The sequence below is a fragment of the Bufo bufo genome, chromosome 2, assembly GCF_905171765.1.
Source record: "Bufo bufo chromosome 2, aBufBuf1.1, whole genome shotgun sequence".
NCBI classification, from domain to species: Eukaryota; Metazoa; Chordata; class Amphibia; order Anura; family Bufonidae; genus Bufo; species Bufo bufo.
Window position 1 is genome coordinate 134,703,868 of NC_053390.1, and position 26,030 is coordinate 134,729,897.

Here is a 26,030-nt window from a genome sequence, read left to right on the forward strand (position 1 = left end):
GGCGCGTAAGGCCTTTTCTAATATCAAGGAGAGTTTTGCTTCCGCTCCCATCCTAGTACAACCTGATATTTTGTTACCCTTCATAGTTGAGGTTGATGCTTCTGAGGTAGGGGTGGGTGCGGTCTTGTCTCAGGGTTCCTCTCCTGCCAAATGGCAACCGTGTGCCTTTTTCTCAAAGAAACTCTCCTCCGCAGAGAGAAATTATGATGTGGGAGATAGGGAATTGTTGGCCATCAAGTTGGCTTTTGAGGAATGGCGCCATTGGCTAGAGGGAGCCAGACACCCTATTACCGTGTTTACTGACCATAAAAATCTGGCCTACTTGGAGTCAGCCAAGCGTCTGAACCCGAGACAGGCCAGATGGTCTTTGTTCTTTTCAAGGTTTAATTTTGTTGTTACGTTCCGCCCTGGGGTTAAGAATGTGAAGGCAGATGCCCTGTCACGTTGTTTTCCGGGAGGTGGGAATTTTGAAGACCCGGGTCCCATTTTGGCTGAAGGTGTGGTGGTCTCTGCTCTTTTTCCTGAATTGGAGGCAGAGGTGCAGGCAGCCCAGTCAGAAGCTCCTGATCTTTGTCCTCCTGGGAGGTTGTTTGTGCCTCTCGCTTTGAGACACAAGATTTTTAAAGAACACCACGACACGGTCCTTGCTGGGCACCCGGGGGCAAGAGCCACACTGGATCTCATCGCTCGGAGATTCTGGTGGCCTGCGCTTCGTAAGTCGGTTGAGGGTTTTGTGGCAGCTTGCGAGACTTGCGCTCGTGCCAAGGTCCCTCATTCACGGCCATCAGGTCCTCTCCTTCCTTTGCCCATTCCTTCCCGTCCTTGGACACATCTGTCCATGGACTTCATAACGGACTTGCCTCGTTCCTCGGGGAAGTCTGTGATTCTGGTGGTGGTGGACCGTTTTAGCAAAATGGTGCATTTTATCCCTTTTCCTGGTTTGCCCAATGCTAAGACGCTGGCGCAGGCATTTATTGACCACATTGTCAAATTGCATGGGATTCCTTCAGACATAGTCTCTGATAGGGGCACGCAGTTTGTTTCCAGATTCTGGAAGGATTTCTGTTCTCGCTTGGGGGTTCGGTTGTCATTCTCTTCTGCTTTCCATCCGCAGTCGAATGGCCAGACAGAGCGCGTCAATCAGAATCTGGAGACATATCTGCGCTGTTTTGTGGCGGAGAATCAGGAGGATTGGTGTTCTTTTTTGTCCCTTGCTGAGTTTGCTTTAAATAACCGTCGTCAGGAGTCCTCTGATAAGTCACCATTTTTTGGTGCATATGTGTTTCATCCGCAGTTTGGGACTTTCTCGGGAGAGGGCTCTTCTGGTTTGCCTGATGAGGACAGATTCTCCTCGTCTTTGTCATCTATTTGGCAAAAGATTCAGGATAATCTAAAGAGCATGAGTGAGAGATATAAGCGTGTGGCGGATAAGAGACGTGTGCCTGGTCCGGACCTGAATGTTGGTGATCTGGTGTGGTTGTCTACCAAGAATATCAAATTGAAGGTTCCCTCCTGGAAGTTGGGTCCTAGGTTTATTGGGCCTTACAAGATCCTGTCTGTCATCAATCCTGTTGCCTACCATCTTGATCTTCCTCAGACTTGGAAGATCCATAATGTTTTTCATAAGTCCTTATTGAAACCTTATGTTCAACCTATTGTACCCTCGCCTTTGCCTCCTCCTCCGATTATGGTTGATGGAAATCTTGAATTTCAGGTCTCTAGGATTGTGGATTCTCGTCTTGTCCGTGGTTCCCTCCAGTACCTCGTTCATTGGGAGGGTTATGGTCCTGAGGAGAGCATGTGGGTCCCAGTGACGGACATTAAGGCCTCTCGTCTCATCAGGGCTTTCCATAGGTCCCATCCTGAAAAGGTGGGCCCTGAGTGTTCGGAGTCCACTCCTAGAGGGAGGGGTACTGTCACAGCCAGACAGCTGAGAAGCGCTCACAGGAGCTTCTCAGATCCTCCTCCTTGAATTTCTTTGTTTTGGTTTAGTTTCTGATCTCGTTAGTCTATCTCAGCTGTCATGCAGTTAGACTGATCGCTACCCTTTAAGTTCCTCCCCATAATGCAGTAGTGTGCGGCTGATACAACTTCCTGAAGTGTGTGTGCATGCTGTTCCCAGTTCCCAGTTCCCTGTTCCCAGTCGTCAGTCGTCATTCGTCTGCAAGATAAGTGCTGTTTATGTATTTATGATTTTGTCTTTTCTGGATCCAGGTGACCCTGACTCCCTCCGTGTCAGTGTAGGGAGCCGGTGGTCGTGTCCCTTCACTATTGTAGGGTCTTCAGGTAATAGATAGCCGAGGAACGTGGATATGCGGCGATCCACCTTTGGGGTATTCGCATAGGCTGAGCAGTGAGGGAGAGCGGCAGGTCTATTGCAGGGGTCTCCCTTTGTTCCTTAGTTGTGGATCCAGAGAGACATTGTTTATATGGTATTGTCTTGTTTCCTGTACACCATCCGTGACAGGTGGTGGACCGTTTTAGCAAGATGGCTCATTTCGTACCTTTCCGTGGTTTACCCAATGCTAAAACGTTGGCGCAAGCTTTTGTCGACCATATTGTTAAATTGCATGGCATTCCCTCTGATATTGTTTCTGATAGAGGCACGCAGTTTGTGTCCAGGTTCTGGAAGGCTTTCTGTTCTCGCCTGGGGGTTCGGCTGTCCTTCTCTTCTGCTTTTCACCCGCAGTCGAATGGTCAGACTGAGCGCCTCAATCAGAATCTGGAGACATATTTGCGCTGTTTCGTGGCAGAGAACCAGGAGGATTGGTGTTCATTTCTCCCTCTTGCTGAGTTTGCTCTGAACAACCGTCGTCAGGAATCTTCTGATAAGTCGCCATTCTTTGGTGCATATGGGTTCCATCCGCAGTTTGGGACATTCTCGGGAGGGGCTCTTTCTGGTTTACCTGAGGAGGAGAGATTTTCCTCGTCTTTGTCTACCATTTGGCAAAAGATTCAGAGTAATCTTAAAAAGATGAGTGAGAAGTATAAGCGTGTGGCTGATAAGAGAAGTGTGCCTGGTCCGGACCTGAGTGTGGGTGATCTGGTGTGGTTGTCTACAAGAAATATTAAACTGAAGGTTCCCTCCTGGAAATTGGGTCCCAAGTTTATTGGGCCTTATAAAATCTTGTCAGTCATCAATCCTGTTGCCTTCCGTCTTGATCTTCCACGGGTTTGGAAGATACATAATGTATTTCACAGATCTCTCTTAAAACCATATGTCCAGCCCACGGTACCCTCCTCTTTGCCTCCTCCTCCGATTTTGGTTGATGGCAATCTGGAGTTTGAGGTTTCCAGAATTGTGGACTCTCGCATTGTCCGCAGTTCTCTCCAGTACCTCGTTCATTGGAAGGGTTATGGTCCTGAGGAGAGGATGTGGGTTCCGGTGTCGGACATTAAAGCCACTCGCCTCATCAGGGTGTCCGGAGTCCACCCGTTAAGGGGGGGGTACTGTCACTACCAAAGCTTTGGGACGTTCTCACAGCTCTGTTTCTCCACCCCTGTGATGATGTCACTACTAGAGCTGGGAGGAGTTTTCTGTTTCCTTCCTCCCAGCTGCGTTTGATTTCCCTGCCTTTATATTCCCCCTCCTCCTATTGTAGGTGTGGATTATATTTCTCATTTGGGTTGTAGCTCTTGCTTGAGTATCTTCCCTTGCATGCTATCCTTTCACTGGACCTGTGTTCTGCTGCAGCAAGTACTCCGGATATTGCCAGCCTGTCTTTGGATCCGTCTTCACTGCGGCTGCAGCCCCTTTCAGCTAAGTGTGCAGACATTGTTGTGTATCTGTGTGTTTTCTGACTGGATCCGAGGCGACCACGGTTCCCTCCATATACTGAGCAGGGCACCGGTGGCCGTGCCCCTTCCACTATTGTAGGGGTTACAGTGGTCATCAGTCTTAGGTACGCGGGCATGCCTCCTTCCACCATTTGGATCCGGGCATGGGCTTAGCAGCATAGGGAGAGCTTTCGAGGGTCTGACAGGGGTAACCCTTTATCCTCCCTAGTTTGGGTCCGGTCAGTAGCTCTATTTTCTGTGCATGCTCTTGTTGCTCACACACAGCCTTGACAGGTGTTTGCTGTGAATTGTGTGAGCTACTTTGAGAAGTGACACAAATATATGACGCACATTGTGGTTTAATTACAGTTTTTTGCCATGAAGCAAAACAGCTTTGTGCAGTGATCATTGCAGGATCAGAAGCCAAAGAGGAGAGCAACAAAGAAGCGAGGAGTGTGAGCTGCTGGGTAAGTTTTCAGGGTCTAATTTGGGGTCTGTATTAGTTTAAAGAGTCTGGTCTATAGCATGTATTTCAGGTATCGTGGGTCTGAATGTATGTCTTGGGTTTTTCTTTAGGGGTCTAGAGTCTGAATTTACACTCAGGTCCAAAAATATTGGGACATCAACACAATTCTAACATGTTTGGCTCTATACACCACCACAATGGATTTGAAATTAAACAAACCAGACGTGCTTTAACTGCAAACTGTCAGCTTTAATTTGAGGGTATTTACATCCAAATCAGGTGAACGGTGTAGGAATTACAACAGTTTGCATATGTGCCTCCCACTTGTTAAGGAACCACAAGCAATGGGACAGAATACTAATCATAAATCAAACTTTCACTTTTTAATACTTGGTTGCAAATCCTTTGCAGTCAATTACAGCCTGAAGTCTGGAACGCATAGACATCACCAGAAGCTGGGTTTCATCCCTGGTGATATTCTACCAGGCCTCTACTGCAACTGTCTTCAGTTACTGCTTGTTCTTGGGACATTTTTTACTTCAGTTTTGTCTTCATTAAGTGAAATGCATGCTCAATCGGATTCAGGTCAGGTGATTGACTTGGCCATTGCATAAAATTCCACTTCTTTCCCTTAAAAAACTCTTTGGTTGCTTCTGCAGTATGCTTTGGGTCATGAGTTCTGAAGCATTTGGCTGAATATGAGCAGATAATATTGCCCGAAACACTTCAGAATTCATCCAACTGCTTTTGTCAGCAGTCACATCATCAATAAATACAAGAGAACCAGTTCCATTGGCAGCCATACATGCCTACACCATGACACTACCACCACCATGCTTCACTGATGAGGTGGTATGCTTAGGATCATTCATGAGCAGTTCCTTTCCTTCTCCATACTCTTCTCTTCCCATCCCATCACTCAAGTTGATCTTGGTCTCATCTGTCCATAGGATGTTGTTCCAGAACTGTGAAGGCTTTTTTAGATGTCGTTTGGCAAATTCTAATTTGGCCTTCCTGTTTTTGAGGCTCACCAATGGTTTACATCTTGTGGTGAGCCCTCTGTATTCACTCTGGTGAAGCCTTCTCTTGATTGTTGATTTTGACACACATACACCTACCTCCTGGAGAGTGTTCTTGATCTGGCCAACTGTTGTGAAGGGTGTTTTCTTCACCAGGGAAATAATTCTTCGGTTATCCACCACAGTTGTTTTCCGTGGTCTTCCGGGTCTTTTGGTGTTGCTGAGCTCACCGGTGCAATCCTTCTTTTTAAGAATGTTCCAAACAGTTGTTTTGGCCACGCCTAATGTTTTTGGTATTACTCTGATGGGTATGTTTTGTTTTTTCAGCCTAATGATGGCTTGCTTCACTGATAGTGACAGCTGTTTGGATCTCATCTTGAGAGTTGACAGCAACAGATTCCAAATGCAAATAGCACACTTGGAATGAACTCTGGACCTTTTATCTGCTCATTGTAATTGGGATAATGAGGGAATAACACACACACCTGACCATGGAACAGCTGAGAAGCTAATTGTCCCATTACTTTTGGCCCGTTAACAAGCGGGAGCACATATGCAAACTGTTGTAATTCCTACACCGTTCACCTGATTTGGATGTAAATACCCTCAAATTAAAGCTGACAGTCTGCAGCTAAAGCACATCTTGTTTGTTTCATTTCAAATCCATTGAGGTGGTGTATAGAGCCAAAAATGTTAGAATTGTGTTGATGTCCCAATATTTATGGGCCTAACTATATTTACTGTGTTTGGTTTTGTATTTAATGGGTCCAGTTTGTGGATCTGAATTTATTTTGGTCTGCTTGCGGGGCCTGCTCTTAGTTCTGTATTTGATAAGAGAGGTCTGGTCTGGGGACTATAATAGATTAAGGAGTCATGGATTTGTATTTATTTCTGGATATGTATTTTTCCTGGGATTGAAGTAACCTTTTGCACTCCAGCTGTTTTAAAGCTACAACTCCCAGCATGCACACCTGCTCAATTATTCTTTGAACTTCCATAGAATTGAATATGTCATGCTGGAAGCTGTTGATCGAGCACCAGAGTGCTCGGGTGCTCTGGCCTAACACATCGGGATGCTCGGGTGCTCTACTGAGCACCCAAGTATAATGAAAGTCAATAGGAGAACCAAAGCATTAAACCAGGCACCCCCTGCTCTGAAGAGGGGAGGGTGCTTGGTTCATAGGAAAAGGTAAGAAATTGATGGAAACACCAACAAAATGGTTGGGAAACAGTATGGATGTTTGGATGCATCTTGGACTCCCAGGTCGCTGCTGGGAATGATGTTGTCCGAGTAGTACGCCACTTTTACAGACTGACAATAATACGCACAAAACCAAAGATAAAAATCAATTTTAGAGCTAAATATTTTAGGAAACTCATTCTTTCCTGTATATTTACTTGTATATAAAGTGCAAGTGCTGCAAAAATTACAATAAAGAGGCACTCCGATACAACCTGTATATCACATAAAGGAGGGCCTCATTCACATTGTGGTACAATTGTTCATGTAGTGGGACTCCTACACTCATAAAGCCTATGTGAAAGGGCCGCCAAAAATTATATGGAACCAGCACTCCAATACACCCTTTTGTTACACATAAAGGAGGGCATCATACATAGCCTTGAAAAATTATGATTGATGGCCTGCTGGTGACCCTCATAAACATTTGGAGCAAGGGCCTGCTGATCTGACCATCTAAAACATTATGGGCATTGGCCTGCTGCCGCTTTGGTGACTCTAGATAACCTGGGGCTGATCGCACGTCCCAGTGACGGCAACGATCCATTCCGATGCCTGCCCTATCAATTTCGGTGTTATTTTCAGCGCAAACCATGGTGACCACGGGTGACAGAGAATTACGGTTTGATTCCGGAGAGGGAGCCTGAGAAACGGCTACGGCTACCACATCCAAGCAAGGCATCATGCGCTCAAATTACCTATTACAGATGTACCATGGTTAGCACTCCCGCTGTTAACTCAAATTTCTTAACTCATTTCATTATCTTGAGACAAAAGCCATTGAAAAGCAATTGAAGGTGTTTGCTTAGATTAGATAACCAAACTCAGAAATCTCAGAAAAAAGGAGTGCTAGGTATAATTAGGTGAGGGCCTGCAGGTGAGCTGACCCTGTAAAATAATTTATGTGCGGGCCTTCAGGTCAGATGACCCTCTAAAAGATTTTAGGTGAGGGCATGCTGGTGATCTAACCCTTTAAAAGGTTGTAGGTGAGGGCCTGCAGGTGAGCTGACCCTCTAAAAGGCTGTAGGCGACGGCCTGCTGTTGAGTTGACCCTGTAAAAGATTGTAGGTGAGGGCCTGCTGGTGAGCTGACCCTGTAAAAGATTTTAGGTGCAGGCCTGCAGGTGAGCTGAACCTCTAAAAGGTTGTAGGTGAGGGCCTGCTGGTGAGATGACCCTCTAAAAGGTTGTAGGTGAGGGTCTGCAGATGATATGACCCTGTAAAAGATTGTAGGTGAAGGACTGCTGGTGAGCTGACCCTATAAAACATTATATGCGAGGGCCTGCTGGTGAGCTGACCCTCTAAAAAAATTATATGTGAGGGCCTGCTGGTGAGCTGACCCTCTAAAGAATTATATGCAAGGGCCTAATGGTGAGCTGACCCTGTAAAACATTGTAGGTGAGGGCCTGCTGGTGAGCTGACCCTGTAAAACATTATATGCGAGGGCCTGCTGGTAAGCTGACCTTCCAAAAAAAAAATGATATGCGAGGTCCTGCTGGTGAGCTGACCCTGTAAAACATTGTAGGTGAGGGCCTGCTGGTGAGCTAACCCTCTAAAAAATGATATACGAGGGCTAGCAGCTGAGCTGAGCCTGTAAAACATTATATGCAAAGGACATATATGCGAGGGCATTATATGCAACAAATAAGCATGTTGATATGATGGAAGAGGAGAAGGAGGATGAGAAAAGGAAGATTCAAACATATACCCTTGTTTGTGGTGGATGGGGTGCACGGGAATACAGTGTATTCAGTACATTATAAACAACACATTTAAAGTGCCTTTATGTTCATCAGCTTTCCTCTGGTGGAGTCGAGAAGTTATGGTCAATCCAGGCCTTGTTCATTTTTATACGAGTCAACCTGTCAGCATTTTCAGTTGACGGGCGGATACGCTTATCTGTTATAATGCCACAAGCAGCGCTAAATGCCCGCTCAGACAAAACTCTGGCGACAGGGCAGGCCAGCACCTCTAAGGCTTAGAGCACCAGTTTGTGCCACGTATCCAGCTTGGACACCCAGTAGTTGTAAGACACTGAGGGATCATTAAGGTCTATGTACTTCTTCACCATCTTCCAAAATTGTTCCCTCCTTGTGACACTAGGCCGCGCATCAGGGTGAGGGTGTCATGAAACTGTCCCAGGCTTTGGAGAGTGTTGCCCTGCCTCTGTTGGATTTGTTGTGTGTTCCCCTTGTCTCCCCTCCTCGGTTGGCCAAGGAACTACGGACTCTGCCTCTAGCGTTGTCAGATGAAAATTTTGGGAGCAATTTTTCAACAAGGATCTTCTGGTATTGCACCATTTTGCTTGTCCTCTCCACCAGAGGAATGAGAGATGAGAAGTTATATTTGTGGCGGGGGTCAAGAAGGGTGAACAACCAGTAATCCGTGTAGTCTAAAATGCGTATAACGCGCGTGTCGTGGGAAAGGCAGCCTAACAGGAAGCCAGCCATGTGTGCCAATAGATAAGACTTCTCTGTCGTCATCAGGAGGATATCTCTCAATCTCCTCATCCTCTTCCTCCTTTTCTGCCCACCCACACAGAACAGGTGGAATTAAACTTCCATGGGTACTACCCTCTGTAGCTGAGGCAACCTTCTCCTGCTCCTCCTCCTCTTCATTGTCCAATTCACGCTGAGAAGACGAACTGAGGGTGGTCCAGCTATCAACCTGTTTAATGACTTCCCCCATTTCCGCCTCTTCCACATGCAAAGCTTCGTCCTTAATTGTGAGCAGCAAGTGTTTGAGTAGACACAGAAGTGGGATGGTTACGCTGATAATAGCGTTATCGCCACTCACCATCTGTGTTGATTCCACAAAGTTTATTAAAACCTAGTGGAAGCTGACTGGAAAGGCGATGATTATGTTGCAGCTGGTATTCCACTATTGCCCTCTGCAGATCACAAAGCCTGGCCAACATGTGGAACATAGAGTTCCAGGGCGTGCTTACGTTGCACAACAGCCATTGTGCTGGCAATTTCAAGCGCTGCTGCAGCGTTGACAGACCGGCTGAAGCTGTCGATGACTTTTGGAAATGTGCACACACGCGGTGCACCTTTACCAGTAGCTTAGGCAAATTGGGGTAGGTTTTGAGAAACCGCTGGACCACTAAGTTTAAGACGTGCGCTAGGCATGGGATGTGTGTGAGCTTCCTGAGCTCCAAAGCCGCCACCAAGTTATGGCCATTATCAGACACAACCATTCCTGGTTCTAGGTTGAGTGGATAGAGCCACAGCTCAGTCTGGTCTCATATTCCCTGCCACAGCTCTGCGGCGGTGTGCTGTTTGTCCACTTAGCATATCAGCTTCAGCACGGCCTGCTGCCGCTTCCCCACTGAAGTGCTACACTGCTTCCAACTACCGACTGATGACTGACTGGTGCTGCACGCGGATAATTCGGAGGTGGAAGTGGAGGCGGAGAAGGAGAAGTGGGGGTTGTAGCCACTAACATAGGTAGTGGCGGAAACCCAGATGGAATTAGGGCCCGCCATCCCAGCGAACGACTCTCTCCCAGCCACCACAACATTCACCCAGTGTGCCGTCTGGAAATGTAGCGTCCCTAGCCGAATGCACTTGTCCATGTGTCCGTGGTTAAGTCAACCTTTCCAGTAATTGCGTTGGTCAGGGAACGTGTGATGTTACGGGACACATGTTGTATAAGGCGGGCATGGCACACCTTGAAAATTTGTGGTGGCTGGGGACTGCTTAAGCGGGACAACCGCCGACATCAGGCTGCGGAAGGCCTCAGTGTCCACAAGCCTAAATGGCAATATTTCCAGGGCCAGTAATTTGGAAAGCTGTGCATTTAGTGCTATGGCCTTTGTGTGGGTGGCTGGATATTTGCGCTTGCGTTCAAATGCCTAGAGTAAGGACATTTGGATGCTGCACTCGGACACGGAAGTGGATGTGGTCGCTGATGGTGCTTGCGAAGGTCCAGGTGCAGGGCGGGAGGCATCCGGGCCTGCTCCTTCGACAGGGGATTGGCCAGCACGTAACAAAGGGGAAGAGGAAGCAGTGGTGTGACCCGCAGACACAGATTGTGGACCCAGGCGTTCATCCCACTTATTACGGTGCTTGGATGCCATGTGGTGGATTATGCTGGGGGTGGTGAGATTGCTAGTGTTCACGCCCCAGCTCATTTTGGTACGGCACATGATGCAAACTACTATTCTTTTGTCGCACTTTCCTCATAAAAGCACCATACTGCGGAACACCTACACCTTACCAAGGGAGATTGCTGCAAGGGGGTGCTTCATGGAATAGTTGCAGGCCAGTTTGGTGTGGCTCACCTTCTCCCTTTTGCCAACCCACTGCCTCTTCCAGCCTGTTGCGGTGCAGCAGATTCCTCCCCATCTGTACTGCTGTCCTCGCTCGGCTCTTCCAACCGGTTGCGGTGCAGCAGATCCCTCCCCATCTGTACTTCTGTCCTTGCTCGGCTCTCCACCTTCACATGTTGGGTCAGTGACTTCATCGTCCACCACCTCCCTTTTCACTTTCTCACTCTGCTCATCCTCCTGACTTGTTGACCAAATCACTACCTCAGTGATTGACCACTGTGTCTCATCCTCTTCCTCAATCTCTTGAGACAGTAATTGCCGTTGAGTTATTGGTAACTGTGTCTCATCATCATCCACCTGATTAAACAGTAATTGCTGTTCCCCACCATCATCTTCTTGTGATTGTGGATGCTGAAGAGTTTGGGAATCAGGGCACAAGATCTGTCCCTCTTCAAGCATGCTTGGTGAGAGGGCCAAATCAAGGAATGGCGCTGAAAAGAGCTCCTCGGAATATCCGAGTGTGGGATCACTTGTTTTCCCAGACTCTCCATGATGGGAGGAAGGAGGATCAGTGTGAGGATTGGGTTGAGCAGACTCTTGACTACCGAGAATGGACTTGGTGGAAGACAGGGTGGTGCTTAACCAACTGGAAGCATTATCTGCTGCAATCCAACTGACCACCTGGTTCCACTGGTCTGACTTCAAGAGTGGTGTCCTGTGCCGCCCTGCAAACTAGAAAGCTAGGTATCGTGGATGATTGTTTTTCTTGTGCTCTGGCAGCGGGCACAGTTTCACTGTGCCCAGGGCCACGGCCTCTGCGTGCTCCATCAGCATCACGGCCACTGCCACGTCCCTTACTGCTCGCCTTCTTCATATTAAATGTTATATATGATTGAATATATGTCACACGTACAGTAGCGTAGGATTTGGAAGTGTATGCGCAAACAAATATAAAAAGGTATTTGGGATGTGGAAACGTCATACAGGAAATATCCCGCAGGTAATGTCAATGCTGTCACCAGCGGCTAATGAAAAACTACAGGGAATGTCACAGGTATTTAGGATGAGGAAATATTATACAGGAGAGGTGCCACCGGTAATATCACTGTCCGCAGCGTCTACGCAAAAAAGTACACTGTATGCCTCAGATACATTTTTGAAGCGCACACGTTACACTTTAGATGTGGCCCTGGTAATGTCACTGTCAGAAGCGGACACCGTCTATTGACAAAGTACACGGTATGTCACAGATATTTTTTGGATGCGCACACTTTACACTGGAGATGTGGCGCAGCTAATGTCACTTTCCGCAGTGGACATCTTCTACGGAAAAAGGACACTGGTTATAACAGATACATTTTTTCAGTGCAAACGTTACACTGCAGATGTGGCACTGGTTATGTAATTGTCAGAAGGGGACACCATCTATAGAAAAAGTACACTGTATGTCACAGATATTCTTTGGATGTGCACATTTTACACTGGAGATGTGGCGCAGCTAATGTCGCTGTCTGCAACGGCCTAACTATTGTACGCTATTTAGCGCAGGATGCGCTATAAATAGATATTGCTGAAACACACAATAGTCCCTAAAAGGACTTTTGGTTCTGTAAAGCTTTAGCTATTTAGCGCAGTTTGCACTAAAAAAAGATATTGCTGCTGCCACACACAATATTCCTTAAAAAACTTTTGGGTCTCTGAAAAGTTTTGGTGGTAAAATATTCTTAAATCACTCCCTAAACGGAATGTCCCTTCCTCAGCACAGCTCTCCCTGACTAAGAATGAGCTTAACATGCGTCATCGGGTGCTATATAGCACCCGATGACGCGTTCCGGCCAGCCAATCACTGTAATGCCAACAGCCAACATGACTACGGCATTACAGTGAGGAGAGTACTTACCTGCACATTTTGTTGGCTGCGTAGCAGCCAAGAAACGTGCGGGGCGGAGACTCGAGCATTGCGCTCGAGCACATGCAGTATTTGGCCGAATACCGCCATGTGCCGAGCATCAAGATGCTCGAGCCGAACTGGTGTTCGGCCGAGCATGCTCGATCATCACTATTGCTGACCACTGCTATATAGACAGGTGATGGCTGTAAAACCAAATAGCCAAATACTTTAGGTGAGCAAAATAAATATTAACAATAGACAGGGTATGACCGGATAGTGAATGTGGAGCAAGTTTTGGGAACAGCCTAGGGTTTATGGTCTACTTAATCCCTTTCCAACCAGCACTGTACATTTATGGCTCTGTTTGGGTTTTTAAAGATGGTGCCCGCTCCAGAGCAAAGTAGGTGCTATAACCAGCGGGTTTCTGTTGTTTCACACAGCACAAATCCAGTAAAAATACTTATAGCCGGCACTACCACTCACCTAAATGAATATCTGAGGCTTGTAGTTCGACAATGTCCATGGGTGCTCAGTGCACAATAGAAGATACTGTAATACATCCCGGTTAGGAAGAAACAGCACGGCACTTGCCTTATGACAAATTCATTTTCTTATATTAGTTCTACATTGGATACATATCACGGGTATAACTTGATACACACAGACTGGCCTATGGCAATTTCACATCTGTCTACGCTTTCTCAAGGTCTATTTAGAGGGGTGAAAATCCACCTTATTTCCTCCCTATTTTGTTAAAATGGACTATAGTTGGACTGTGCATCATGCAATACAATATACATAAACTGAATATAATTACATAGAAAACACAAAAAAATCATTAATATTTAAGCCTAATGAACCTGTTTTCATAATCCACAAAGCTTCTTACTGGAGTAACCTAGTGTGACAATCCATTCCATTGTTTGAGGAAACACCCTTTATATGCCTTTAAACCTGACAACAAATATATATCCCCATGTCCTTCTCTCAAGTGTTGGATAAATCTAGGGGAACCTTTTCAGTTTTTCACCGAATAAGTCAATTTTTTTTGCGGATTGGATGAAAACCCATTCATTTCAATGGGTCCGCACACCGTGTGCTATCCGCATGCATATGTCCGTTCCATTACCCTGCAAAAAAAATAGAACATGTCCTATTCTAGTCTGTTTTGCGGACAAGGATAGGCATTGTTACAATGGATCTGCCAAAAAACGGATGCCATACGGAACGTCATCCATTTTTTTGGTGGATCCCCAATTTGCGGACCGCAAAACACATACGGTCATGTGAATGTAGCCTAAAGATGTCCCCTTATACTATTAAACAAAGGAGGTATTGTTTTGCCTATGTTAAAATAATTGCACCTACACAACATAGCATAGACCACAATGTCCGAATCGCACGTGATAAACTGACGTGCTGTGAACTCTGTTGGAATCTCCCCCGCACCAACCCATCACGCAATTCTTGCCTCTTCAAAATGATATGAGGGAGGCCTCCATGGTAAGATTTTTTAGATCTGGGTCAGATTCCAACAGATTCCAGTTCTTCCTGATAGAGCTCATAGAACTCCAGATCACTTCAGTCATGGGACTAAATTTACAGTAGAACATGAGAACAGAACTCTTTTCTTTCTTCTGATTTCTGTATAGCAATATATCTCTGTCCTGCTTCCTTGCTCTAGAAAATGTTTGTGCTATAATAGATTCATTCAACTGATGCCTCAATCTATCCATCAGGTCTGTGGATTATTCAAGAAAACAGCTGTTTTTGGCTGTTAATCCTGCTCAACCGCAGAAACTGGCAATATTGCATTGCTCTTTTTGGGACGGGAAAATATTGATACATTTTTCTCCCACTGCGATACAGAGGATGAAATTATGATTATGAGCACTCGAGCTCTGGAGATTCAGGTCATGTCTCTGGCTAAAAACAGTAAAAGGGGTTCTCTGGGAATTAAGAAAATGAAAATACTTAAATATTACTTTATTATAAATATATTCTCAAATACCTTTCATTATTTATAATGGCTCATTTTGTCTGGGGAACAATCATCAGGGGAAACGAAATGGCCGCTGTCTCATTAGTTCACACAAAACCTGTCCTGATCACACATGAGGACAAGTTACTTTACAACACAGAGGTAAAGAGCTGCCTCATCTTCCTCTCTACTTGTCAGGGATTATGATCCTGAATACAGATGATAAGAACTTTAGCTGAATCTCTGGGAAATCTAGTTCATGAGGAGACTTGCAGTACAGAGAGGATGGACAGGACAGACTGTGGTAATGTGGGGCTGTGGTAATGGAGACTATAAACAACAGTGCTACTGCTCATTAGCCACACCTCACACTCCTCTCATGTCTCCTCATCATCTCCATTCCCACAGAGATTCACCTGTATTCAGGATCATGATTCCTGACAAGCAGAAAGAAGGATGAGGCTGCACTATGGCTCATTGTGGTGAAGTAACTTGTCCTCCTGTGTGATTAGGACAGGTTTTGTGTGTACTAATAGTGTAGTGTCCCACTACGTAAGGGTGGGCACTACACAAGGGTCAATTGGGTCACGTTGTTCTCCACCTCCTGTGGAACATGGTCATTGTATTTTATATTGCATTTTAATGTGAATTGTCATGTTATTTATGTTATCTCCTATGTACCAGGCCTGTTAGGGGTGCAGTTCCTCCTCCTAGACAGTAGAGGGAGCTAGGGAACCCCCTAGTATAAATATCTAGGTCCAGACCAGAGAGAGGTGTGTAGTCAGAAGCCTAGAGTCACTTCAACCAGAAAAGAGCTGAGAAGCAGCCTCTGACATGCAGCTAGATAGCCCAGGCTCCTAGCTTGCCACCAGAAGAAGAAGCAGCCTCCTGAGAAATTAAGTTCCTACAAAAATACAGTGCAGAGCCAAGTTTTATTCCAGCCAAACAGAGAGCTGAAGGGCAGAAGGATATATTTAAAGCAAGGAGACATATACGAGAGGAAGTTTTCCCTAACCAAGGATAAAGCCAGCAATAGGGCATACGGGCCTTGGAGAAAGACAGACAGGATCCTGAGGAAAAGTGCAGCCTGATCTGTAAGTGTTTAACCCCCTGAGTATCTTGCAAAGAACATTGCCTACCATTTGATGTAAAGCCTGCCTGTCACCATCTTTTACATGTGGAACTGACCAAAGACCATTTAGGTAGATTCTGTTCTCATGTTCTAAAGACCAGTTAACCTGTTCAGTAAAAGGAAGTTTTGGTTCACTGCAACGTGTGTTCCTCACTTATTACTGCAAGAAATCGGTGTGCCAACATTACTGGCACTGGCGTCACAAATTTTAAGGGATCTTGCCACAGGCACACTAAACCTACAACACCTAGGGCACCTCACCTACCACCTGGCCTGGTCCCTATACACAGAGAGTGCCCCAGAGGATCCATGTGCCAACCTCTCCATCACTGCTGTACACTTGCCCAGGGTTTATAAAAACTGTGAGTACCAAGAGCAACCCTCGTTTTGCCTATTAACCGTGACCTCACATTCGCTCACCCTGCAGGGCTGCGTACTGCAATAAGACGGCTGCAATTGTATTTCTCCTAATAGTTGCTCCCTAGACAAAACAAGCCATTCTAAGTAATGAAAGGTATTTGTGAATATATTTATTATAAAATAATATTTAATATAAATTTTTTTTTTTATTCCTGGAGAACCCCATTTAAGATCTTTTGCACAATTAACACATTAAGGGTCCATTCACACGTTCGTATGTGTTTTGTGGATCCGCAAAACACGGACACCGGCAATGTGTGTTCCGCATTTTGCGGACCGCACATCGCCGGCATTCTTATAAAAAATGCCTTTTCTTGTCCACAATTGCGAACAAGAATAGGACATGTTCAATTTTTTGGCGGAACGGAAGTGCGGATCCTCAAATGCGGATGCGGACAGCACATTCCGGCCCCATTGAAAATGAATGGGTCCGCACCTGTTCTGCAAAATTGCAGAACAGATGCGGACCCATTTTGCGGATGTGTGAATGGACCCTAAGGTCATATGTTGCCAGTGGCTGATCTCCAAGAGGATTGAGAGTGTTTAAAGAGGTATTACAGTATCAATGGGCTTTGTGGAAAAATGGAAAAATGCACATATACATCAATCCATAAACCTAGTGAAATCGGAATTGGAACAATCTGAGTTGGATTACACATAAGTGCAGAGCGATTTGGAGAAAGATAAAGTGGAGAGAAACAATGATGCATTTTTAAGGGACAAATTGGATTTTGGATTTAAATTGTGTTTTTCCAGAAAAACTCAAATTCAAGGGAGAGGTAATAAAAAACCTCAAACAGGTAGAAACCAAAATGATGGCCAAAACCATAGATGACGTGCTGGACATTAGATTCAGACACAGATTCCAATACTGTTGAGGAGCAGTGATTGGAAATGCCACCTTACTGTAAATCCCTTTTGGCGGAGGATCTGCTGAGGGGAAGGGACAGAAAAGACATCCAAACCCTGATAAAAGTGTGTGTGTGTGTGTGGGGGTGTGGGGAGGGGGGGGGGAGTACGAAGAGTAAGCAGGTCTCCTGGAGGAGGACAGGCAGACCCTACTGGATCTATATAAATTGGCTTGTGAGGAATCTGTACTTCAGGGGTGGTATGAAGTCTACTTTATTCCTCCCTTGTCAGAGGGTAGTTCTCTGAAAAAAGAGCCCTATTTGAATTAAAAACTATTAGTGAGATAGTGATGAAAGCTGCTGACAAGGGGAAGCTTAGGGGTGATGGAGAAGAAAGCCTATGTGAATGAAGCCATTTGTCAATTTTCTGATACTGTGACATACCAAATGTTGGCGAGTGATACCACACATACACATTCAACACGGTTACAATGAATATTTAGTAAGGGAGGTACACTATCTAATAAATTGGCTGAACAACTACTACCAAAAAGATCATCAAAACTGAATTGGTATTTTCTACCTAAGGTCCATAAGATACTAATTAATCCATCAGACATAGAAATAGTAGTGAGTTCCTGAGACCCTTACTACAGCCTGCACCATCTTATATACAGGACACTGGAACTGTATTGAGAAATCTGGACAGCATCAATTGGTTGCCGGAGTACAGACTGGCAACTATTCATGTGTCAGCCTGTACACCAGGATATACCATGATGAAGGCAAAGCCATACAGGTTCTTGAAAAGGGCAGGAAAAAGTAAATTATGCATACTGTTTATTAGTGAAGCCCTCCAATTTGTTTTAACAAGTAACTCTTAATGTTTGGACAATAAGTGGTATACACAATGCATCGGAACGGCTATGGGGTTGTCAGTGGCCCCAACATTTGCAAATTCATTTATGACTATGTGGGAGGAGGCATATATACACAATATTAATAATCCATTTATCCAGCACACTAAATACTGGGGTCGATTTATCGACGATGTGCAGGTTGTATGGTCAGGAACGGAGGAACAGTTAAGGCAATTTGCAGACCATCTGAATGAGAATGATTAAAACATGAAGTTTACAGTGAGTCATATTGAATTTCTTGATATCTATATTGAATTGAATGATGAGGGAATAATAACCAAAGGGTATAGAAAGCCAACAGCAACACATTCATTGTGCTATGAAAGTTCCCCCCCCCCCCACACACACACATTTAAAAAGAGCAATGCCATATAGCCAGTTTCTACGATTGTGCCGGATTAACAGCCAATATGGTTGTTTTCTTGAGCAATCCACAGATCTGATAGATTGAGGTAGATGGGTTACAATGAATCTGTTATAGGACAAGCATTTTCTAGAGTAAGGAATCAAGAAGGAGATATATTGCTATACAGAAATCAGAAGGAAAAGGAAAATAGTCACATGGCTGTAGTGATCAGGATCGGGAAGAACTGGCATTTGTTGGAGTCTGGCCCAGATCTAAAAAATCTTACCATGGAAGCCCAGCTCATATTATTTATAAGAGGCAAGAATTTGTGTGACAAGTTGGTGCCAGGGAGATTTCAACAGAGGAGTTCTAACTGGTTACGTGAATGTATACCAAAAGGGAACTACAAATGGTCCTAATGTAAACATCTCTGCACAAACAAGGTAATACAAATGGGCAATATTTAAGGGTACTTTCACACTAGCGTTTTTCTTTTCCGGTATTAAGTTCCATCCTAGGGGCTCAATTCTGGGGAAAAAATGTTCAGTTTTATCCTAATGCATTCTGAATGGAGAGCAATCCGTTCAGTATGCATCAGGATGTCTTCAGTTCACTCACTGTACGTTTTTTGGACTGAGAAAATACCGCAGCATGCTCCGGTATTTTCTCCGTCCAAAATTCCGGAACACTTGCCGGAATACCGGATCGGGCATTATTTTACATTGAAATGCATTAATGCCGGATCCGGCCCTATGTGTTCTGGAAAAACGGATCCGGTTTTGCGGTCTGCACATGCGCAGACCTTTAAAAATGTAAAAAAGATAAATACCGGATTTGTTTTTCCGGATGACAACCGGAGAGACGGATCCGGTATTACAATACATTTGTGAGACGGATCCGGATCCGTCTACAAATGGTATCCGTTTGCATACAGATTGCCGGATCTGGCAGGCAGTTCCAGCGATGCTAGCGTGAAAGTACCCTAATATAAATATAACAAACTGCAACTCCCATAGGCTCCCATAGGCTGTAATGATAATTCAATGCAGTCTATGGGACAGTCGATGCAACAAGTCCTCAAAGGGAAGTTAAAATGTATTTAAAAAATGTGTTTAAAAATGCTAACAAAAATTTAAAAATTCAAATCACCTCCTTTCCTCAAAAAAATAAATAAAAACAAGCAAACGATTTAACGGAAATAATTTGAACCACCTATATGTATTTATCCTACAGAGTGAACTGGAAAAATGGCGTTTTATTTTTTGTCTTTTCACCTTTCTCCCAGAAAATGTATAAAAAGTGATCAAAAAGTCATATAAACTCCAAAATGGTATGACTAAAAACTATCATTCTGCAAAAATTATCCATCACTTATCTACACAGATATAACTATAAAAAAAAAAGGTAATGGAGGTCTGAATATGGCGATGCAAAGAATTTTTATTTTTTTCTAAAGTATTAAATGTGGCATTACAGTAATCATACTGACATGTAGAATGAAGGTTATAGGTCTGTTTTACTGCATAGGGAATGCAGTAAAAATGAGACCCATAAAGCACTGGTGGAATTGCGTTTTTTCCAATTCCACCCCATTTGGAATTTTTTTCCAGCTTCCCACTGTATCGTATGCTATATTAAATTGTGCCATTAGAAAGTACAACTTGTCCCGCAAAATAGCAAGCCCTTATATTAGTATGTGAATGGTAAAATAAAAAAGTTATGGCTTCGGGAAGGCAGAGAGTGAAAAACAAAAATGCAAAAACTGAAAATCGAACTGAAAGGCTTAATATTACGCTACTTTAATCATGTTAAAAATCATGGTAGATTGCACATTTAAATACATTTAAATACTGTATAAAAAAAATACACTGTGAGAAATACTGTAAATTGGGGTCTCCACCTAATAGCTCATGCACTCGACTGTCACGAGGGTATCAAGAGCCACGTCTGACTCCGTTATATCCGGGGTCAGGAAGTCGCAGCGGGTGGCTGCGCGCTCTATATCTAAAGATCACGTTGTTTTTTAGTGATTGTTTTCTGTGTTTGCCTTGCTATCCTTTTTGTCTCTCTCAGGGATCCTTAGCTTCTCCTCCTCAGCTGTTTCTTGTCTGCCACTCCCTACCTCCTTATATTCTCCCCTCACACTTCTCTAGTTGCCAGTTATAGAGCTTCCTGCCTGGACATCTATACTGACCCACTGGAGTGGTGAATCCTGCTTGTCGTTCCTGAGTGCTACCCTCCGGATCCCTGTTGGGCTTATTGTTGTCTCCTGTTGTCGCCCATCTGGGAATATATGTTGAGTCTGTGTTGTCTGTCCATCGCCCTGTTCACTACCTAGGGCTCAGCTCAGGGAAAGCCAGGGCTTTAGGCACGTGATCGGCGTACGGGTGAGGAACCCGTCTAGGGACGTCAGGGCAGCCAGGTGCCAGCCGCCAGGTGAGTCAGGGGTCACCATCTTCCCTCTCACTTGGGCAGGGCCTTCCTCGTTCCCTCCCTCTGTGTCACGTATGTGATAGCCACGCCGACCGTGATATCGACCCTGTTTTTTGTCCGCATACGATCTGCATTTTTTGCGGGTTGGATGCTGGTCCATTCACTTCAATGGGGCTGCAAAAAATGCGGACAGCACACCGTGTGCTGTCCACATCTTTTGATGCCCCAATGAAGAGAATTTGCCTTCATCTCATCTGATCCACAAAAAATGCTTATTGGATCGGATCGGATGTTGACAAAAATGTTGATTGGATGCATTTTAATGACAAGGATAGGGCTGTTCTATAGATTGCAAGACATTCTGTTCCACAAAATGCGGAACACACTCGGCCAGTATCCGTGTTTTGTGGATCCATAATTTGTAGCCTGATAAAAATGGCAGCGGCCATATGCATGAGCCCTTAGACTGCAGTAAAATGGTTAAAAATGACAATGAATCGGTCAAGTACTTATTCTGCTGTACTGTATTCATCACAATTTTTAAGCTTGCAATTTATATACATTTATTCACCATTTTATATTCAGACGGTTCTCGTTGAAACCAGAAATTTGGATATATCAACAATTTTCTATCAGTTGCTACAAGTATAATTAGTTCTTTTTTTTAAGTTTGGAAGAAAGTGTAAGTAATGATAGAGAAAGGGTCAGATGACTGATAATTAGGTATTGTCTGGAGACCTTCCTATTTCAGGTTAAAGCCATCACACTGCTAATTATACCAATATACAAATGATAAGGACATAATGGCCTTTTCACATCCGTTATGATAACTGGAATAACACTGGTCTAAGATTGATAATAATAATGTGTCTTTTTGATAGCTTGACACCTTTTGAAATGATACATGGCAGAATCTTCTCTTCTCTAGCACACTACATTTATGTAAATGTTCTACCCCTAAAGCTTCTGTTTATATATATCTAGAATAAAAACATCCATTGAGTAACACAATTCAAGGGGCCACTACATAAGGATGGGTTAGGTTCCTTATATTTAATTATTATTCATAGAGGAATATCAATTTTCTCCATTTGTTTTCACCAGCCATCACTATAAATTTAGAAGGGATCCTTTTACTGTATTTTGTATGTAAGTTATTGTTAGTAAGGGGTTACAGTAATCATATAGAACTGTTTTATTCATACGGGCTGGGTTAGTTACATATATGAGATTTTGCACATTTTATTCAACCAAGATGGCCGTGACGGCCTCTAAGAAAGCAAATTTATGTTGAGTATGTATTTTTTTGTTTTTAACCCCTGATTAACCCCTGAAAGGCCTTAATATGACTGTCATATGCCACGATTAGAGATAAGGAATCGAAGTTTACGAAGTGAAATTCGATCCGAATTTCAGGAAAAAAAATTGATTCGCAATAAATCCGAATTTCCTCACGCTTCGTGGTAACGAATCTCTTTTTTCCCTAAAATGGCTGCTGCACGTGTGAGGACATGGGGAAAGGAACTCTGGGAGAACAGGATCACCCATAATGCCATGCATGCAGTCATTTAGCAGCCAGCCAGCCCTGCACTGACTGGGGATCCAAAGTGCCATTATACATTTCTGTAATTCCAGAAAACCGTTCTTGTTATTGGGGTGTTGCAGCCATTAACAGGGTTTATTACAAGGAAATAGAGATGGCCTTGCGGTTCGCCCGGCGTTAGGTTCATGGCAAACTTTACTTATTCGCGGTTCGCCGAACATGCAAGCATATGGCGCTATTCGCCGGCGCCATATTCTTTTACATTGTGAAGAACTTTCACCCATGACACATCCATCAGGTGGTACAGGACAGCCAATTGAGACATTTCAGCACATGGACATACCCCCTACCTTATAAATAAACCTGATCTGGCCGCCATTTTACATTCTGTCTTTTGTCAGTGTAGGGAGAGGTTGCTGTGTGGAGCAGGGACAGACTGTTAGGGACACCAAACGCTAGCTAATAGGTTCACAAAAGTCCTTTTAAGCACTAGTATAGGTGTGCTATTGATTGGTGTGCAGTATACAGGGGTGTAATACACTTAAAATATACTTTCTAATATAGAAAGCATATTATAGTGGATTTGTATAGTGCAGCATTGTGACTGGTGATCGGTTCTGCAGCGATACTACAACTACAAAGAGTGACAAACGCAATTAGAAAAAAGTATTATAACTGGTGTGATAGACCAGTGGCCCCCAAAACAACATATTGAAGCGGGGTGTTATATTAGAATATACTTTTCAAATAGTGTATTTTGGTACTGCAGAAATTTATCCGCTTTCACTGCGTTACCTCTGCTACACACAGTGAGAAAACTTAAAGGAAAACATTTTTATAACTGATGTGATTATAGACCAGTTGCCCCCAAAACAACATATTGAAGCAGGGTGTTATCTAAGAATGTACTTTCCAAATAATGTATTTTGGTATTGCAGAAATTTAGCCGCTTTCACTGCGTTACCTCTGCTACACACAGTGAGAAATTTCAAAGGAAAACATTTTTTATAACTGGTGTGATTATAGACCAGTGGCCCCCAAAACGACATATTGAAGTGGGGTGTTATCTAAGAATATACTTTTCAATTAGTGTATTTCTGTACTGCAGAAATTTATTTGCTTTTACTGCGTTACCTCTGCTACACACAGTGAAAAAATTTCCTGGATTTTTTTTTATAACTGGTGTGATAGACCAGTGTCCCCCCAAAACGACATATTGAAGCAGGGTGTTATATACCTTCTTCCACATACACTCCGCTTCTCTGGAGACTTTTTTTAAAAATGACAGGAAGAGGCAGGCCCTTCCGCAGGGGTGGTAGGGGTAGGGCAGGAGCACCAGGCCAGAGCCAAAGTGGGAAGTTGCAGAAGGTGCGTTCAATTACGTCAAAAGACGCACCAGACTTGGTTGAGTGGCTCACTCAGCCTTCCGCTTCCTCATCTTCTCTATCTGCACCCTCTTCACTCTCTGCTGTGCGCACCCCCAAAGACACCACCACCATCACCACCACCACCATATACCCTCTGCTTGAGTCACAGGAATTATTCTCCGATCCATCACAAGACATTTCCGTTGCGCAGCCATTTTTGGCATCGGATCAGGAAGAGGAGGTAGCAACAGCCGCCACTTAGCAATCTGACGACAGTACCCAGATCAGCCCAAGGAGGTTGGTCCCCACTGTTGCTGCCTACTCTGAGATCTCTAATGTTAGTGGTGGGGAAGGTGACGTCGATGATGACGTGTCTATGGACGTAACGTGGGTGCCCACAAGAGAGGAAGAGGAGGGGAGTTCAGAGGGAGAAATGGACTAGCAGATAGGGAGGAGAAGCAGGCCGAACTTACATTGCACAGGAGGGACAAACCAGACTGCTAATGTATCAGGAGCGAGACACACTTACTTCTGTATCCAGTGAATAAAAACACAGAAATATAGTGGCAATTCTGGAGGAGCTGCTCAGCCCCAAACACTGTGGCGTGTCTTTCATTGGGGGAGCAGCCCGACCGCATGTGGACCGCAGTAATCGACTAACCCCAGCAAAATATGCATACAATGGAGGATGTCGGCGCGGTCCACATGCACCACAAGAGCGAGAATGCACCAAACTGATAAACCACTGACTATACTGGCAGGTAATAAATGCAGGTATAAAAAGCTGAGTCTCATTTATTACCTGCCAGTTGGTGCATTTTCTCTCTGTGTTTCATATGATTATTTGCTACATTCTGTGTAGTTTGCTCTTGTGGTGCATGTGGACCGCGCCGACATCCTCCATTGTATGCATATTTTGCTGGGGTTAGTCGATTACTGCGGTCCACATGTGGTCGGGCTGCTCCCCCAATGAAAGACACGCCACAGTGTTTGGGGCTGAGCAGCTCCTCCAGAATTGCCACTATATTTCTGTGTTTTTGTCTTGTTAGATTGGAGTGTGTTTCAACACTCTTCTGCACCTGGTAACCTCCATCACATGGTCTGGTATGGGTGTGGCTCACAGTCTGGCCTCATTCACATTGTACTACCACAGTATTCATGCTGGGCTTTTGTGTGGAAGCTTGGCTGTGAGCTGAATTATATCACCCCCAGACCTTGTTCACACCATAGTTAGAGCAGCGGTTAGGACCCTCTGCCATGCTGAGTGACCGTGACGTGGTGCATGATGGGCTCCGATATTTTCCTGATAGGAACATATTGGCGAAAGTCTCAGCTTTTTATACCTGCATTTATTACCTGCCAGTATAGTCAGTGGTTTATCGGTTTGGTGCATTTTCTCTCTGTGTTTCATATGTATCCAGTGAATGCCTAATGTACCACCAGCCACAGAATACAAATTTATTTGCTGTCAGGGGAACGCCTGTCGGCAAATTTTTGTGGCCTGTAATGGCCGACACTTACTTCTGTATCCTGTGAATGCCTAATGTACCACCAGCCACAGAATACAAATTTATTTGCTGTCAGGGGAACGCCTGTCGGTTAATTTTTGGGGCCTGTAATGGCTGACACGTACTTCTGTATCCTGTGAATGCCTAATGTACCACCAGCCACAGAATACAAATTTATTTGCTGTCAGGGGAACGCCTGTTGGCAAATTTTTGGGGCCTGTAATGGCCGACACTTACTTCAGTATCCTGTGAATGCCTAATGTACCACCAGCCACAGAATACAAATTTATTTGCTGTCAGGGGAACGCCTGTCGGTTAATTTTTGGGGCCTGTAATGGCTGACACGTACTTCTGTATCCTGTGAATGCCTAATGTACCACCAGCCACAGAATACAAATTTATTTGCTGTCAGGGGAACGCCTGTTGGCAAATTTTTGTGGCCTGTAATGGCCGACACTTACTTCTGTATCCTGTGAATGCCTAATGTACCACCAGCCACAGAATACAAATTTATTTGCTGTCAGGGGAACGCCTGTCGGTTAATTTTTGGGGCCTGTAATGGCTGACACGTACTTCTGTATCCTGTGAATGCCAAATGTACCACCAGCCACAGAATACAAATGTATTTGCTGTCAGGGGAACGCCTGTCGGCTAATTTTTGGGGCCTGTAATGGCCGACACTTACTTCTGTATCCTGTGAATGCCTAATGTACCACTAGCCACAGAATACTAATTTATTTTCTGTCAGGGGAACGCCTGTCGGCTAATTTTTGGGACCTGTAATGGCCGACACTTACTTCTGTATCCTGTGAATGCCTAATGTATAACCAGCCACAGAATACAAATGTATTTGCTGTCAGGGGAACG